This window comes from Geotrypetes seraphini, chromosome 2 (genome assembly GCF_902459505.1).
Source record: "Geotrypetes seraphini chromosome 2, aGeoSer1.1, whole genome shotgun sequence".
In the NCBI taxonomy this organism is placed as follows: domain Eukaryota; kingdom Metazoa; phylum Chordata; class Amphibia; order Gymnophiona; family Dermophiidae; genus Geotrypetes; species Geotrypetes seraphini.
The window spans coordinates 525828557-525841692 of NC_047085.1; the positions used below are offsets into that span (position 1 = coordinate 525828557).

The 13136-nt window shown below is 45.0% G+C and overlaps 1 long non-coding RNA gene across 1 annotated transcript; it reads right to left on the minus strand.

Annotated features, from left to right (window-relative positions):
- Positions 1-3342: 3342 nt before the first annotated feature.
- LOC117355872 lies at positions 3343-7063 on the minus strand. Its single transcript, XR_004538463.1, has 4 exons — positions 6858-7063; positions 6471-6493; positions 5107-5133; positions 3343-3368 (listed from the first exon to the last, which is right to left on the minus strand). It is a non-coding gene; the product is annotated as an uncharacterized LOC117355872 (long non-coding RNA).
- Between the last annotated feature and the right edge of the window lie 6073 nt (positions 7064-13136).

Consider the following 13136-nt stretch of genomic DNA (forward strand, 5'->3'; position numbering starts at 1 on the left):
TCAGCGCTGATGTCGGGAAGACTTCCGTTCGGCTCTGTGCTGCAGGCAGGGCAGGTAAGGAGAAGGAAAGTAGCCTCGCGGTTCGAGTGGCTACCAAGGGAGGGGGGCGGTCCGCCCCGCCCCGCCCCAGTTGCAGCACAGCCGGCCAGGTCCCCTTACTTTTGTGGCACTTCCCCGACCAACCGATAACAGCCCGGGTCCGACAATACTCCCTGCCCTGTAGCCGCGAATCTAAATTACCTTCTTACAGCAGCTGTAAGAAGGTAATTTAGATTCGCGGTTAAGGGCAGGGAGGTTTGTCGGACCCGGGCTGTTGTCGGTCGGTCGGGGAAGTGCCACAAAAGTAAGGGGACCTGGCTGGCTGTGCTGCACCCAGGGCGGTAGAGAAGGAGGGGGGGGGGAGAAGGACGCTGAAATGCCATGGTGAAGACAGGAGGGGGGGGAAGGACTCTGAAAGCACATGGGGGAATACAAAGGGGTGGAGAAGGACGCTGAAAGGCCATGGGAAGGGCGGGGGGGAAGGACTCTGAAAGCACTTGTGGAAGACAGAGGGGGGAGAAGGATGCTGAAAGCACATGGGGAAGACAAAGGGGTGGAGAAGGACGCTGAAAGGCCATGGGGAAGACAGAGAGGGAGAAGGACGCTGAAAGGACATGGGGAAGATGGGGGGGAGAAGGACATTGAAAGGAAATGAGGAAGAGAGAGTAGGGAGAAGACGCTGGCAGGGAAGAAGACAGATGCCAGACTATGGGGGGAGCGGAGAGAAGAAGATGGGTGCCAGACTAATTTGGAAGGGTGAAGAAAGGGAGAGGCACAGTAACAGAGCAAATGGAAGATGCAGAAGGAAGAGAGACAGTGGATGGAAGGAATTGAATGAGAACATGAGGAAAGCAGAAACCAGGCAACAAAGGTAGGAAAAGAATTCTATTTCTTTTTTTCTTTTTTTTTTTTTTGCTTCAGGATAAAGAAGTATATTAGTTGTGTTGATAAAAATTTATAAACATTAGAGGCTCTGGTAGAAACCCATTTACAAAGTATGTATTCTTCCCAATTAATATTTTCAAATTAATAAAGTCTTTTTGCTTATTTGTAAATGGGTTTCTACCAGAGCCTTTAATTCAGTAGCATAATTAAATGAAATAACTATTTCTGAAGTTTATAGGGACGGGCGGGGATGGAGGGGATTCCTTGCGGGGACGGGTGGGGACAGAGGGGATTCCTCACGGGGACGGGTGGGGATCGAGGGATTCCTCACGGGGACGGGTGGGATTCCTCGCGGGGACGGGTGGGATTTCTGACCCCGTGCAACTCTCTACTTTACATGCCCTAACATCTCCTTCCTTACCTCCTTACGGTGCTTACGGCAGTGTTTTTCAACCGCTGTTCCGCGGCAAACTAGTGTGCCGCGAGATGTTGCCTGGTGTGCCGTACGGTCAGGGCCGCCATCAGGGCAGTACCACCAGTCTAGGGAGAGGGGCGGTCCGCCCCACGTGGACAGGAGAGAGCTGGACGGGGGACCCGCGGAGTTCAATACATCTCGAGCCGCGAGGTTCGTCTTCTGTTCCTGCCTGCCCTGCAGCTAACATATAGCCGATCGCAAGCGTTCCCCGATGTCAGCGCTGACGTCGGAGGGAGGGCTTAAGCAAAGCCTGATGTCAGCGCTGACGTCGGAGAATACTTCCGTTCGGCTATTTGTGCGCGGCAGGGCAGGCAGGAAGCAGAAGACAAGCCTTGCGGTTTGAGCTTCGTTTTGCTGAGAAAGTTGCAAAGATGGGCTGGGAGGCAAACACGGAACACAAAAGGGGGGAGGGAGTGCGTTTTGGACACAAGGCATGAACTTGGGAGAGAGGAAGGGAGGGAAAGAGATGCTGAGGTGGGGGATGGAATGGGTTTTTGGACACAGAAGGCATGGACTTGGGAGAGAGGAAGGGAGGGAAAGAGATGCTGAGGTGGGGGAGGAAATACGTTTTTGGACACAGAAGAAATGGACTTGGGAGAGAGGAAGGGAGGGAAAGAGATGCTGAGGTGGGGGAGGGAATGCCTTTTTGGACACAGAAGAAATGGACTTGGGAGAGAGGAAGGGAGGGAAAGAGATGCTGAGGTGGGGGAGGGAATGCCTTTTTGGACACAGAAGAAATGGACTTGGGAGAGAGGAAGGGAGGGAATGAGTGTTTGGACACAGAAGGCATGGACTTTGGAGAGAGGAAGGGAGGGAAAGAGATGGTTGTGTACACGGGGAATAGAAGAAAGGAGAATTTTTGGTCATAGGGAGGGAGTGAGGTATAGATAGTGGCATACCAGGGTGGGGGGGGGGCGGTCTGCCCCACCCCGGGTTTACGTCCCAAGGGGGTGCACAGCTGGCCACCCTCCAGTGTTGTCCCTAGGCCGGCAAACTGCGGCTCTTTAGCCACTTGAGTGCCACCGCCGCCAACGGTGTTGTTGGCGGTGGCAGCATTATAAAATACTTTCTTTGTGTTTATTTGATTCCTATTCAAGAGAATTACTTTATATATAGTCAATATAGGCACAGAGTTAAATTTTTTAACATTTTCTAATGGTGGTGTGCCTCGTGATTTTTTTCATGAAACAAGTGTGCCTTTGCCCAAAAAAGGTTGAAAAACACTGGCTTACGGTACTAGTAAACCTGCCGGGACATCAGCGGGGCCATGGCGGGACATCAGTGTGACAAGGGTGCCAGCTCCTTCATCCTGCGCAGCGGGAAGCAGCGGCGCTCTGGCCCCACCCCTTTTCTCTTGACTACGTCTCTCGCACATGCGGCCGTGTGTGGAGTCTAGCCCTTAAGGAAGTTGCGGGGGCGAACAGGAAGCTTTTGAAGGCTTTTAAAGGGAAACTGTCATGCCAGCAAACTTGCTAGGGACTTGCCCGGCACTTGCTCTCTCCCTCTATGTGTTATCTTCCTTCTATCATTGACAGTTTCAGTTTGGTTAACAGTTTAGAAAACAAATAGCATGGCAGCTCCCATGGGTTTATTGTTCTATTCAGCTTTAGTGAATTAATTAAAATTGTTGAAATAAATTCTGATGTTCTTTTAAGTTTTATTTGTTGTGCAGAAGGTGTGCGGAAGAAGGGGTAGTCTTATATGGCGAGTATATAACAAACTCTATATTTTAACTGTAAAAGTTGGGGGGTCGTCTTATACGCCCAGTCGTCTTATACGCCGGCAAATACGGTAGATACACTGACACAGACACAGATATGAACCCAGTAACGTAAATTCACACAATGACAGACACAGTGGCTACAAAGAAGTAGATTTTGTGATACAGTAACATCAATTTAATATACTTCTGCAATAGTTCAAAAGAAATAAAGTTTGGACCTACTTGATCATCACTTGTGGTGTTACTCTAAATGGAAGAATGAAAGCAGTTATTTTAGATAAGAACTTCACCTTGAAAGAGACCTAGGGGTGATGGTGGACCCAACATTGAAAGCATCAACACAGTGCGCGACGGCCTCAAAGAAAGCGAACAGGATGTTGGGTATCATTAAAAAGGGTATCACGACCAGGGCGAAGGAAGTCATCATGCCGCTGTATCGTGCAATGGTGCGCCCACATCTGGAGTACTGTGTCTATTACTGGTCGCTGTACCTCAAGAAGGACATGGCAGTACTTGAGGGGGTCCAGAGGAGAGCAACTAAAATGATAAAAGGTATGGAAAACTTTTCTTATGCTGACAGGTTGAAGATGCTGGGGCTCTTCTCCCTGGAAAAGCGGAGACTTAGAGGAGACATGATAGAAACCTTCAAAATCCTGAGGGGCATAGAGAAAGTGGACAGGGACAGATTTTTCAGACTGTGGGGAACCACTAACACAAGGGGTCACTCAGAGAAATTTAGAGGGGACAGGTTTAGAACAAATGCTAGGAGGTTCTTTTTTACCCAGAGGGTGGTGGACACATGGAACGCGCTTCCGGAGGTTGTGATAGCCCAGAGCACATTGCAGGGTTTCAAGGAAGGTTTAGATAAGTTCCTAAAAGATAAGGGGATTGAGGGTTACAGATAAAAGAAGAGGTAGGTTACAGAAATGGTCAGGAACCACATTACAGGTCATGGACCTGATGGGCCGCCGCGGGAGCGGACCGCTGGGCGCGATGGACCAATGGTCTGACCCAGTGGTGGCAACTTCTTATGTTCATACAGGAAAGTCCCAGAGCAGCAAAGTCACTTTATTGGCATCAATCAATAGAGGCAGACAAACATATGAACACACACACAGTGGTACATAAGAAGATAAGAACATAATAATAGCCTACTGGATCAGACCAATGGTCCAACTAAATCAGTAGCCCATCCTCATGGTGGCCAATCCAGGTCACTAGTACGTGGCCAAAACCCAAGTAGTAGCACTATTCCATGTTATCGATCCAGGGCAAGCAGTGGCTTCCCTCATGTCTTTCTCAATAACAGACTATAGACTTTTCCTCCAGGAAATTGTCCAAACCTTTCTTAAAACAAGCTACGCTATCCGCTCATACCACAATCACTGGTTTTGAAAGTATTTCCCTGTAACTTCTTTGTGTCTTTATAATTTGATGGAGTGAAAAATCAATCCACTTGAACCCGTTCTACTCCACTCAGGATTTTGAAGGCTTAAATCCTATCTCCCCTCAGCTGTCTCTTTTCCAAGCTAGAGAGCCCTAACATTTTTAGTCTTTCCTCATATGAAAGGAGTTCCATCCCCTTTATCATCTTGGTTGCTCTTCATTGAACCTTTTCTAGCACTGCTATATCTTTCTTGAGATAAGGAGTCCACAATGAATGCAATAGTCAGGTGAGGTCACACCATGGAACGATTCAGAGGCATTATAACATACTTAGTCTTGTTAACCATCCCTTAGTAAATTATATAAGCGATTTATTAAATATGAATAAAAACTTGAAACTTGTCACAAACAGACAGATACAGACATGCACATAATTCACACAAATAAGGTATAGGCGGAATAGAAGTCCCTAATGTAATGTAAATGAACACAGAGATAGACACAGTGGCTATAAAGAACAATATTTTCTGATACAGTAACATCAATTTAATACTTAATACTTTTGCAATAGTTCAGAAGAAATCAAGTTTAGACTTACCGAAACCTGATCATTATTTTCACTGGCCTGAATGGAAGGATAAGAGCAGTGATTTTAGAGAACTTCTCATGGGAAATTTACAAAGCAGCAAAGTCACTTTAATGGGATCAGTCAACAAATACAGACACAGAGAAATACAGAGACAGACACACTGTGGGACCGGGATCCTGGCGAGGCCTAGTAACTTCCCAGAATCCCCGTCTTGGCGCGAGCGTAACCGTGGTGGATCACAGCGGCCTGGTGCCTCCCATAAACTGCACACCACACTGGCCGGGTTTTGTCCAAATATATTACTTTTATTTATCCACAAGGAAAGTTTCAAACAAAAAAGGTCACAATTTGGCATTCAAAGTAAAAACCCAAAACATTCCATTTTTCTCTTGTTCTGCTTTCTTTCTCTCATGGGCCAGTTCTTTTCACTGCACCCTCAGTGCTGGCCAATTCAAGTTCACAAATTAAGAACATAAAATACCGTTCAGGTTAGGTGTTATTTCCCCAAGCAGTGCTAGAACCGTACCTGCCTTGCTAATAGTTAGGCTACCTGGTTCTAGGCACTAATTAGGCTTCTGGTAGATTTGAGTGGCAGTTCCCTTTTACTAGGAGCAGAGGGACTTGTGCTCCCCCAGGTGTGGCCACTGTACCACTCATCTAACACAAAAGTAAATTCAGCAGCTTCCAGCCCAGCTTGAAACACGGATACAAAATCTTTCACAAAACATAAAACTCAAAAAGGAAGAAACAAAAAAACCCTTTCACCAAGGAAAAAGGACATTCAGGCTTTCCTAAACCTATTCCCATTCCATAGGGTGTTCTTCCTCCGAAGACATAGCATTATTCTCCATGTCACAAACCTCAGACAGTGTTTCAAGGTTTTGCATTTCCCTATCCTGGTGAGAACTTTCCAAGGCTGGCCAAAAGTTAACTGCTTTAGCTGGGTTCCTTCTCAGCTTCCCCTGAGCTTCCAGTCCCAGCTGTCCCTCCCCTCTCAGCTTCAGAAAAAGGGAGACTCGGCACATAACCACGCCCCCTCACAGCAGCTTTAGCTAATTCCTTAAAGAGCCCTGTCCTTCCCGTTCCAGCCTGAGCTCTGTGAGCTTTTAAAGGGACAGGCTCCCTCTTAACCTTGTGCTCAGGATTTTCCCTATACTCAGGATATTTCTTCTCCTTAGTCCCTGGCACATTATTAATGCTTCCCTGCTCTTTTCCCCGGGCTTTATTAGGACTAGCCAGATCCCTGTCACAACACACATATACACAGAGGTAGACACAGAGGCTGCAAAAGTGCAAAATGTTCTGATACAGTAATATCAATTTAATACATTTTACTTTTGCAGGAGTTGAGAAGAACAAAAGTTAGAACTTACCGAAACAACGTGACCTCTAATGCCTGTCAAAGAAGAGCTTGAATTTAATGTTGCTGTTAGGTTTATTTGGTAGTCTAAGGAAAATACATTAATTAAGTTAAAGATGCCAATAGGTTTGATATGCCTAATATAACCCTGTACTCATTCTCTGTGACAATTTCTTTGCAAACCACCCCCTGCCCTGGTAACTGTAACCAGTGGAAACTTGTCAGTGGGTACCATGTTCCTACAGTTAAACAACCACATTTAGAATATAAACAGCACCTCTGTCTCCCCATGCACCCCACTAACATAGGAGAGAGATGTCGGTCATAAAGCCTTCTAGGTATTCACAGTGAATATGGAGGCTTCTGCTCAAAGTCCTGTAATAATTTCAAGGTTACTTACCCTGGTAGCAGAAGCTCAGAGCCACCAGCAGAAAAGCTACTGCGATCTTCATGGCTGGGTTGGTTGTATATTGAGTCTTGAGCTTCAATAGACAAAGGAATGTAGGTAGAGAGCCCTGCGCTCAGAGCTCAGATATATACTGTGAATATTCTCCATACTCCGCCCAGGATCTCCGGTGACAGCTCAGCTTCTGGCATCATCTGTGAGGTCATCTGACTCAGACCATGCACCGAATCTTGAACAAGTGCCAATCTTTTAAATCTGCTTAAGACTTTCTTTGAGAAAAGAAAACAGATAATGTACTGACTGACTTGCATTTGTAAATCAAAAGAAAGACGTGTACAAGGCACATCAGATATTGACAGGTTTGAACCCCAATTTTGGATATATTTGGAAGTTCCCAGAATCTTCTGAAGCTATTAATTTTCCTAGTCACCAATAAGTAATTCTAGGAACCTTTTCTGTATGGAAACAACATTTTTCAGTAAAATCAGGTATTTATAAAACTGTAGAGGGAGAAAGGATCCACTTTCCTTTTTGTTTTTTTTACAGTATAGGTGTAGGTTACTCCTTCCTGACTCAGCTAGGGAATGAGGTCAAGAGGGGCAGTCTATGGCAGTGTTTTTCAACCTTTTTTGGGCAAAGGCACACTTGTTTCATGAAAAAAATCACGAGGCACACCACCATTAGAAAATGTTAAAAAATTTAACTCTCTGCCTATATTGACTATATATAAAGTAATTCTCTTGAATAGGAATCAAATAAACACAAAGAAAGTATTTTATAATTACTTTATTATGAAATAAAAATTATAAAAATTATAAAATACTTTATTCAGTGCGAAACCTGGGCCTGTTTGGCTGAACACAAAGCTGATATTCTGGCTGGAATCGAAGAAAGACACACACGTAGCTCTTCGTCAACAGCTCTCAGTCTCTCTCTGTATTTGGTTTTTATAGCATACAAAAATAGACAAATATATCCTCCATCCTTTTTATTAAACCACAATAGCAGTTTTTAGCGCAGGGAGCTGCGCTGAATGTCCAGCGCTGCTCTTGACGCTCATAGGCTCCCTGCGCTAAAAACCACTATTGCGGTTTAGTAAAAGGTGACCATATTGTAAAATATAGACAGCAGATATAAATTCAGAACTGTGCATAGTAAGTGAAGGGAAGTTTTCATCTCTGGGAATTTACCCAGTTAACTATTAAGTTATTTGGGCAAATTCCTTTGAAAACTGTGGTAATACTGCCTCCACTTTGCTAAATTTAAAATAAAATCATTTTTCCTACCTTGTCTGGTGATTTCTGGTTGCACTTTCTTCTTCTGACTGTGCATCCAATCTTTCTTCCCTTCTATCAGCCTGTATGCTTTCTCTCCTCCACACCTCATTCCCTCCCCCAACTTTTTTTTCCTCTCTCCCTGACCTTTCTTTCTTTTTCTCTTCTCTTCTTTCCTTCTGTTTCCCTGCCTGCCCCCTTTCTTTCTTTCTCCCTGCCGTTCTCCAAGCCACTGCCACTGCCGCTGCCATCGGGGAACAGGACCCACCAATGGATAACAGGCTCCAAAGCCGACGCCGACGTCAATTCTGCAATCGGAGAGGAAGTTCCGCCCAGCCAGGCAGCGATTGGCTGGCCCGAACTTCCTCTCCGACTGCAGAATTGACGTCGGGGAGAAGAAGACTTATCGGCTCGATAGATTTTAGATCGCCAAGACAAAGTGAGTCCTGGGTGATCGACTCACTTTGCCTTGGCGAGCTACTGGCGCCCCTGCCTCGGGCCCCCTGTCAGCTCCGGGCCCGGCGGCCCTGCGGCACACCAGGCAACATCTCGCGGCACACTAGTGTGCCGCGGAACAGCGGTTGAAAAACACTGGTCTATGGCATAGAGCTGCCCTTATTCTCTCCAAAGTTGGATGGAGCACAGGGTCAGCTTAGCCATAGGCAGACTTAAAGTTGTTGCCTTGGGGTGCAAGTTTTGGATGATGGCAGAGATCCACTGCTTCAAAGCCACATAAACTGACAGAACCATTAACAGTCTTCCAATAACCCCTTTCTCAGGGCCAACAGCTTCCTTCTATGCTTCCATGGCTCGCAATTTTTCAAAGTAGTCATTCATGCGGAACCTTGTCGAACGCCTTCTGAAAATCCAGATATAAGAACATAAGAAGTTGCCTCCGCTGAGGCAGACCAGAGGTCCATCTCAGCCACCGGTCCGCTCCTGCGGCGGCCCTTTGCCTGAGCAATGGTCCTTGACTATTTCTATAACCTATCTCTACTCCTATCCCTATAACCTACGTCAACTCTTATCTGTACAATGTCGACCTGTTTACTCCCTCGCCGCAAAAGAGGTTGTAAGGGCCCGAATCAAGGCACCTTTGAATGCTGCTAGAAGCGCATCTTGTGCACCTTGTCTTTCAATCGCTCTAAGGAGAGTCATTTTCAGCCAAACCTGTTTATTTGGGTAAAATAATAGTGGAAATGGTTTTGAAAATTGACCATTCCCAACCACTGACTTCTGCATTATGATAGGTTATGAAATGCAAGTTCACAAAGCGTGCAGTAGATCTATCTGAGACAGAATGAATTGCTAAGAGGAAAAAGATGGAGTCAAGTACATACTTTCTTTAAAAAGAGGTCACTGCTCTCTCAACCTTGCACAATTCTTCCTCGTCTGTTCTCTAGCCAAGAGCCAATAACTAGAACTGTGCCTAAAATGGCATTGGTTAATCTTAACAGAAAAATGAGGAGTGGATGAAGATAGAGCCCTCCACTGGGTTGCCAAGCTGGCCCCCTTGTTGAAGAAAAAGCCTCAAATTACTGGTGAGCGCACACAAGCAGTCAAAAAGACTTCTGATATTTCCCAGATTAGTGGAAAGTCCATTTTGCCCTGAGGAGGAGGTTTATGTACCGTGAAACGTTGGCTCGGAATATATGGACTAAGAACTATGTTCATACCATTTTTGAAACTGGCTTGGTGTTGGTCATCTTGATGAAAGTTTTTTACGCCAGTGATGTGGATGATGGTGGTTGGGCTTGCGTGTGCTCCCCAGTAACCTGAGGCTTTTTCTTTCATCGAGAGTGCTAGCTCGGTGACCCAGTAGAGAGTTGTATCTTTGCATTGTTTTAGTGGTTAAATTTATACACACCCAACATATGCATTACTAGTCACCATTATTAGTAGTCATATGGGAGATATGAAACAGCAGACAATTACCATGTGCTAAACTTCTAAAATAATACAAGCTCAATGCTGGCATTAAGGCCCTAACACACCTTAGTAAAAGGAGCCTTATGTCTAGCAGTTTATCTAATTATCTCCTCTCTTTGTTGAGAAAACTGAAAAGCAGCCATCAATTGATATGATTTCCATATGCTCAGAGATGTGACGCTCTAATGGGGAGTGTTTGCCCCCCTCACGGAACTTTCCATCCTGTCATAACATATGTTGTCCTGATTTCAATCAATCTCTGCTTTTCATTGTATCTATGTTGTAAATCTCTTTTTTTCTTTTGGGCGTTTTATTTGCTCAATCTACTATTTTATAGCCTGACTGGAATTGAATGTATGCCAATAAATTAATAGACAAGTGAAGTAACCAACGTCACTTATCTTGAATGCGGTTAGGGGTCCTGACGTGGCCCCGTTTTGAAATCTGCTCTTTACAATTAGACAAAGTTAGTGGCAAAAGTCTTGCTGTGTCTTGGCAAATTGGTTGTTAAACGGATCTGTGAACAACAGGAAACAACTTCTTCAACCTTCTTCCAAGACTTGTTGGTGTAATCACAATTTGACCCTGTTCCTCGGGAAACTTCCCTATGGATAATAAGAAATGAATCCACATCAACAATTTGGCCTTAAAGTCTACTCCAGCGTGATTAGATAATGCGCTTGATTTGAAAGGCTTGTGTTGAGTAGGGGAGAACACACACTCAAGATCAGCTGCTGTACCTTGTGGTGTCACGTTGACTGTTGCGTTAAGGTTAGTGATGCCAAATACACACATACATAGCACACGCTAATAGTCATGCATGAAACTTACGCCTATTCTTTTCATGGACACTGGCGTTCTCCATGTCCTTAAGTAGAAGAGTTGAGGTTTAGTGCATGTCAATGTGTGTGTGTGACCCTTAATGTTGTCCTACTGTGGACACACTCTGTCACACATGGAAGTTACCCCCTTTTACCAAACCGTGATAGCGATTTTTAGTGCTAGCCGGTGTGCTTAATGCTCTGCACCTGACGCTCTATGAGTGTCGGGAGCAGCGCAGAACATTCAGGGCGCCAGTTGGGGCTAAAAACCGCTATCACAGTTTGGTAAAAGGCGGCTTAGTGATGGGTTGATCTCACTATTAGTAAACACCAAATGTGGCATTGTGAGACTCAAAGGTGATAAAGAAAAGGCCAAATTGCTTAAATATTTCTGTTCTGTGTTCACGGCTGAAATGCCGGGAGCGGGACCGCAGAAGACAAACGTGAATAGGGATCAAGGTAGACAAAGCGATGGGGCCGGATGGTGTACATCCGAGGGTGCTGAAGGAACTTAGGGAACTTCTGGTAGCTCATCTGATCGACCTTTTCAATGCATCTCTAGAGTCGGGAGTGGTACCGGAGGACTGGAGAAGGGTGGATGGGGTCCCTCCCCATAAAAGTGGAAGTAAGGAAGAAGTAGGGAATTACAGGCCAGTAAATCTGACTTCTGTGGTAAGCAAATTAATAGAAACACTTTTAAAACAGAGAATGGTTAGATTAGGGATCTTCAGAAAAAAACACATCTGAAGTCTACAAAATCCTGAGTGGAGTAGAACGAGTAGAAGTGGATCAAATTTTCACTCCATCAAAAAGTACAAAGATTAGGGGACACTCAAAGTTACAGGGAAATACTTTTAAAACAGAGAATGGTGAAGTTTCTAGAATCCGGTGGATTACAGGAGCAAAGGCAACATGGATTCACTAGAGATAGGTCTTGTCAGACAAATCTGATCCATTTCTTTGAATGGGTGACCAGAGAATTGGATAGAGGAAGTGCGCTAGTTGTGGTGTATTGAGATTTTAGAAAAGCCTTTGACAGTGTTCCACACAGACGTCTAATATATAAACTGACTGCCCTCGGGATGGGTCCCAAAGTGACAGGCTGGGTCAAGGACTGTTTAGTTGAGTGGAAGGCGACAGAAGGTAGTGATCAATGGAGATCGCTCTAAGGAAAGGGAAGTTACCAATTATGTGCTCAAGGTTCTGTTCTTTTTAACATTTTTATAAACGATGATACCAAAATCTGCAATAGAATAGACATGCCAGATGGTGTGAATAACATGAAGAAAGATCTAGTGAAGATTGAAGAATGGTCTGAAATTTGGTAGCTAGAATTTAATGCTAAGAAATGCAAGGTCATGCATTTGGGCTACAAAACACTGAGGGAACGGTACAGGTTAGGGGTGGAGAACTTATGTGCAAGACAGAAGAGCGGGACTTGGGTGTGATTGTATGTGATGATCTTAAGGTGGCCAAACAGGTTGAAAAGGTGACGGTGAAAGCTAGAAGGATGCTAGGTTGCATAGAGTGAGGTATGGCTAGTAAGAAAAAGGCCAATGGTGGGATTAAGTGACTTGGCCAAGGTCACAGGGAGCAGCGTGGGAACTTCATTTGCTCCTTTGGAGTGAGGCCGTTACTATCATAAGGAGAGGCAGAGGGACTGTACACCACTCTGGCTGGCCTGACAATGGGATCAAATGGGCGGGCAAAGCATGGATGGCATCCTATTTGGCCTTTGAAGGTGGAAGAAAGAACTGAGATGTCATAATGTCCCTGAGGAGTTCAATACGATTAAAATAAAGAGACAGAGTGGAGTAGAACGGGTACAGGTGGATCAATTTTTCACTGTCAAAAATGACAAAGACTAGGAGACACTCCATGAAGTTACAGAGAAATACTTTGAAAACCAATAGGAGAAATTTTTTTTCACTCAGAGAATAGTTAAGCTCTGGAAAGCACTCCCAGAGGTTGTGGTAAGAGTGGATAGCGTAGCTGGATTTAAAAAAGGTTTGGACAAGTTCCTGGAGGAAAAGTCCATAGTCTGTTATTGAGAAAGACATGGGGGAGGCCACTGCTTGCCCTGGATATCAGTAGCATGGTATTTGGCTAAGTCCTAGTGACCTGGATTGGCCACCGTGCGAATGGGCTACAGGGGGTGATGGACCATTGGTCTGACCCAGTAAGGCTATTCTTATGTTCTTATGATCTGGCCATATAGTAGATGTGTGTCTTGTCTACTCTATAGAACC